At 40.1% G+C, this 6,000-nt stretch overlaps 1 pseudogene; it reads left to right on the top strand.

Annotated features, from left to right (window-relative positions):
- Nucleotides 1-2,199: 2,199 nt before the first annotated feature.
- Nucleotides 2,200-5,033, top strand: LOC132481530 (large ribosomal subunit protein P1-like; annotated as a pseudogene).
- Nucleotides 5,034-6,000: the final 967 nt, after the last annotated feature.

Below are 6,000 nucleotides of genomic sequence, written 5' to 3'. Positions count from 1 at the left end.
ATAAATAAATTAAAAAATAATAAATAAAATATATAGGAGGGCTTCCCTGGTGGCGCAGTGGTTGAAAGTCCGCCTGCCAATGCAGGGGACGTGGGTTCGTGCCCCGGTCTGGGAGGATCCCACATGCTGCGGAGTGGCTGGGCCCGTGGGCCATGGCCGCTGACCCTGCGCGTCTGGAGCCTGTGCTCCGCAACGGGAGAGGCCACAGCAGTGAGAGGCCCGCATACCGCAAAAAAAAATAATAATAAAATAAAATAAAATAAAATAAAGTATATGGGAGTTTTTATAATAACTATAAATGGAGTATAACCTTTAAAAAATATGAATCACTATATTGTACAACTGTAACATATAATATTGTACAACCACCATACTTCAATTTGAGAAAAAGTATACAGGAGTTCATTTATTTTGTTTTGCTTTTTATTTGTTTTTTATATTCCACATATGATTAAAATCATACAGTATTTGTATTTCTCGGTCTGACTTATTTCACTTAGTATAATACCCTCAGGGTCCATCCATGTTATTGCAAATGACAAGCTTTCATCTTTTTATGGCTGAATAGTACTCCATTGTAACAAAATAAATGAACATACCAAACCAAACAAAAACAAAGACACAGATACAGAGAATAGAGTAGTGGTTACCAGAGGAATGTGGGGAGAATGAAATGGGTGAAGGGGATCAACTGTAAGGTTATGGATGGAAACTGAATTTTTGGTGGTGAGCACGTTGTAGGGTATACAGAAGGAGAAATATAATGTTACACGCATGAAACTTATATAATATAAATCAATATTACCTCAATAAAAATAAATACACCTGAAAATAAAAAAATATAATAATAAAGTATATGGGAGGATGTACATAGGTTATTTGCAAGTACTACGCCATTTTATATGAGACTTGAGCATCTGAGGATTTTGGCATCCATGGGGGATCCTGAAACCAATCCTCAGTGGAGACCAAGGGACTACTGTACATAGAACAATTGTCCCTGAGTGGGGAAAGGGAAGGAGTGAAGTAATACAAGGAACAAAACTCCAGTTTTCAGATTCTAATTTTCTGACATATTCAGAACACATTGTAGGCATATTCAGAACCTTTGTGAATTACTCAGGTAGGTATTACAGCAAAATGAAAGAAACAAATCCAAAAAAGAGGACGATGTGGAATATAAGAAATCGTGGTAAGCAAAGAAACAGTAAAACTTTGAGTTGTCCAAATGCTAGCAAAAACCAAACAAACAAAAAAACCCCACTATTTGAATCAGACAAAAAGAGAATTCAGAGTCCAAAATATTAAAAGAGGCAAAAGGGTATTTAATATTGTTAAAAGGTACACTCCACTAAGAACGTGTGACAATCATGTATCTTTATGAACCTAACAACATGAATTAGTGACAAAGACTGTTAGGATACTAACAGAATACAAATTTACAAATAACCAATCATAGGTGGAGGATCCCCTTTCTTGCTCTCCCTTTCCTCCTTTCCCTCTTCCCTTCTTATCCCTTTCCTGCTTTCTCCCCTACTTTTCCCCCAAAATATATATTTAGCACCTAATATGTGCCAGGCATTGTATTAGGTACTGTGGGCATAGTAGCAAGCAAAACAGCCTTGATGCCTGCCACATGAAGCTTTCAGTCTAGTCAGGGAGATAGACATTATTCAAATATTCATTCAAATACATGTAAAATTACAACCGTGATGAGTGCTCTGTAGGAGAGGTACACAGAGGTGTGAGAGGTCAGGGAAGGTTCCCGAGCAAGTGAAACCTCCCCAGAGATTTGAAGTTAACTGAGTGAAGAGGGAGAAAAAGTATTTCAAGCAGAGGGAAAAGTCTGTGCAAAGGCCCTGTGGCAGGAGGAAGCCCAGTGCATATAAGGGACAAAAGAGCTGGTTTGGCTGTAGACAATCAGCAAGTGGGGAATTTTATAAGATGAGACTAAAGGAGTAAATATTCAGGGTCTCAGAGGCTATGTTAATTGTGTCCTTATTCTAAGCACAATAAGAATCATTGAAAAGATTAAAAGTGAAAAAGACAATTCTGACTGGATAAAAGTCAAAGCAGGGAGCTCAATTAGAAGGCTCTAACTGGGAATTCTCTGGCAGTCCAGTGGTTAGAACTCCAGGCTCTCAATGCCAAGGGCCGAGGTTCAATCCCTCGTCGGAGAAATAAGATCCCACAAGCCACATGGCGTGGCAAGAAGGCTCTAACTATATGCTGGAAGATATCTTAGAGGTGGTGCAAGTGGTCAACATTGAGAGAGAAGAAGAGAGTTTTAAGAGATTTAACAGGCAAAATTGATAGGGCTTCAGGGTGGGTTGCACATGAAGATGAGAGAGAGGACATAGCAAAGGTGACTCCTGGTTTCTGGCTTTGCAAAAGGCAAGTGATGGACGATGGTGCCATTCTTGGAGATAGGGAACACTGCAAGAAGACCAGGTTATTGGTTTTGGTTTATAGGGGGAGGTGGAAGAAAAGACTTTGGTTTTGAATATGTTGAATTGGAGGTGTTTTGAGGCATGTAAGAGGAGATGTGTAGTGGGCGTAAAAATCTTTGGAGTTCAGAGAAAAACTGGGAACATCAATTTGTGACATATATGAACAGGGGATAATTGAAGCCCCAGGTATGGATGTGATTACTTAAAGAGAGGTTGTAAAGTGAGAAGAGGGGCTGTAACTGAGTTAAATGTTAAGATTCAGTGGTTGAGTAAAGGAAGGTAAGGAGGGTAGAGAGGTATGAGGAAAGCCAGGAGAGTGATGTGTCAGGTAAACCAAGGGAAGAGAGTATTTCAAAAAGAGGCAATGGTTCCCTGAAAGAAGAGCTACAGACAGGTCAAATAAATGAGGATGAAAACATGTCTATTACATTTAGCAATACAAAGGTCATTTTTGACCGTTCTAATTATTCTTTTTTAAAAAATTATTTTTGGCTGCATTGGGTCTTCGGGCTTCCTCTAGTTGCAGCGAGCGGGGGCTACTCTTTGTTGCGGTGTGCAGGCCTCTTGTTGTGGTGGCTCCTCTTGTTGAGGAGCACAGGCTCTAGGCGTGCAGGCTCAGTAGTTGTGGCATGCAGGCTCGCGGGCTCTAGAGTGCAGGTTCAGTAGTTGTGGCGCACGGGGTTAGTTGCTCTGCGGCATGTGGGATCTTCCTGAACCAGGGCTCAAACCCACGTCCCCTGCATTGGTAGGTGGATTCTTAACCACTGCGCCACCAGGGAAGTCCCTGTTCTAGTTATTCTTTTCTAGTTATTCTTAACACACAATCCCAAAATTTAGTGGCTTAAAACAAAAATGTAATAATAATTATTATTATATCTGATGATTATTTGGGTCAAGAATTTAGACAAGGCACATCCAGCTCATTTTGGCTTCATGATGTCTGGGGCCTCAGCTGGGATGACTTGAATGGCTGAGAACTAGAATATTTGGGGGCGGGCTGGACATCTTTTTCTCCAGACAGCCTCTCCACGTGGCTAGCTTGGGTCTTCTCACAGAAGGACGGACTCAGGGTAGGCAGACACATTACCTGGTGCTTCAAGAGTCCAAGAGTAAGTGTTCCAAGAGGCCTAGGTGGAAGCTGAAAGGCTTCTTGTGTCCTAGCCTTATACATTCCAGAATATCACTTCTGCTGCATTCTTTTGGTTAAAGAAGTCACTAAGACAAGCCCAGATTCAAGGAGAGAAGAATTAGACTCCAGAGAGAGAGAGGTGCTGAAGAATCAAGAGAGAAACAGGATAATTGATAAGGCAAGGTTTCTGAGAAAATGGAAAAGAATGGAATTCCAAGGGCAGGTGGAGAAATGGGTCTCAGAAGGAGGGGTAGTTCTTCTATGGTTAGAAGAATGGGAAAAGTTAAATGGGATGGGATGAAGGTAGACAGTTGTAAGTTGTATGTTTGGTACCAGGCAGATGAAGGCAATCCCATCTTCCTTTCCATTTTATGCATAAAGTAGGATGTGATGGTTAGGGGAGGGGTGGCAAAAATTTGAGAAAAGTGGAGAAGGTTTGAAATAGTTCAGAATAACTTAATAAGAGATAAGATTGGGGTTGCTGGCCAGACTTTCAGGCATATTTGAAGTAAAATATTTCTCTAAGAAATCATCAGATCATGTGAATAAGTAAGGATATACAGAAGTTCATAACACTACTCAACAAGATTGAATATATATATATACATATATATATATATATATAATATATATGAGATTACCCTGTCCAAACATAGAATGTGTTTTCTTTGCAAATACCTATAGAACATTTTCCAAAATGACTCATTTATTAGTCTGCAAAAATGCAGAAATCATAGGAGTAACAGTCTCTGATCACAGTGCAATAACATTACAAATTAGCAACAGAAAGAGCCCCCCAAATCAACACACTTAGAATTTCTTTCTGGTTAAAGTCCCTTAGGTAACAGCTTTCTTGAGATAGAATTTATATGCCATAAAATTCACCCCTTTAAAGCATACAGTTCAATGATTTTAGTATATTCACAGAGTTGTGCAACCATTGCCACATTCTAATTTTAGAACATTGTCATCACCCCATAAAGAAATCCTATCCCTTTCCTCAGCTGCCACTTAGGTGGCTAAGGCCGCGTTGGGGTGAGGCCCTCACATCATCGGGCGACTAGAACCACACCGGGCAGCCCCTGCCTTGCACTCCCCCGCACCCTGGCCTCCATCTTAGAGCTCACCTGCATCTACTCCGTCCTCATCCTGAACGACAATGAGGTGACGGTCACGGAGGATAAGATCAATGCCCTCATTAAAGCAGCTGGTGTAAATGTTGAACCTTTCTGGTCAGGCTTGTTTGCAAAGGCTTTGGCCAATGTCAACATTGGGAGCCTCATCTGCAATGTGGGGGCTGGTGGACCTGCACCAGCGGGAAGTCCTGCCCCCTCCACCACTGCTGCCCCAGCTGAGGAAAGTAGAAGCAAAGAAAGAAGAATGTGAAGAGTCTGATGATGACATGGGCTTTGGTCTTTTTGACTAAACCTCTTTAGTAACACGTTCAATAAAGAGCAGAGCTCTTTGCTGACAAAAAAAAAAAAAAAAGAAATCTTGTGTTCATTAGCTGACACATCCTATTCCCACCTTTCCCCATACCCTGGCAACCACTAATCTACTTTCTGTCTCTATGTATTTGCCTATTCTGGACGTTTCATATAAATGGAACTATACAATATGTGGTCTTTTGTGACTGGCTTCTTTTACTTAGCCTAATATTCTCAAGACTCATGCATGCAGTAGCATGCATCAGAACTTCATTCCTTTTTATGGCTGAATCATATTCCATTGTATGGGTAAGCCATATTTGTTTATTTCACCAGTTGAAGGATATTTGTGTTGTTTCTGCTTTTTGGCTACTATGAATAATGCTGCTATGAACATTCATGTACAAGTTTTTGTGTGGGCATATGTTTTCATTTCTTGGGTAGATACCTAGGAGTGGAATTGCTGGACCATTTGGTAACTCCATATTTAACATTATATGGAACTGTCAAACTGTTTTCCAAAGAGGTTGTACTGTTTTATCTTCCCACAGCAATGTGTGAGGGTTCCAGTGTCTCCACATCCTTGCCAACACACAATATTATTTGTCTTTTTAATTATAGCCATCCTTATAGGGTATTTTTAAAACATTTAACAAACTCTTTTAGGATAGTTTTACATTTACCAAAAATATATAAGAATATTACAGAGAGTTCCTATATACCCTGTACCCAGTTTTTCCTATTGTTAGTATTACTATGGTACATTTATCACAACTAATGAACCAATATTGATACACTATTAATAACTAATGTCCATATTTTCTTCAGATTTCCTTAGTTTTTACCTAAATGCCTTTTTTTCTCCTCCAAGATCCCATCCAGGAGACCACATCATCTTTAGTCATATCTCTTTAGGCTCCTCTTGGCTGTGACTATTTCTTAGACCTTCCTTGTTTTTGACTACCTTGACAGTTCTAAGGAGTCCAGTCAGATA

The sequence above is a fragment of the Mesoplodon densirostris genome, chromosome X, assembly GCF_025265405.1.
Source record: "Mesoplodon densirostris isolate mMesDen1 chromosome X, mMesDen1 primary haplotype, whole genome shotgun sequence".
In the NCBI taxonomy this organism is placed as follows: Eukaryota; Metazoa; Chordata; class Mammalia; order Artiodactyla; family Ziphiidae; genus Mesoplodon; species Mesoplodon densirostris.
This window is presented reverse-complemented; position numbering and strand designations above follow the sequence as displayed.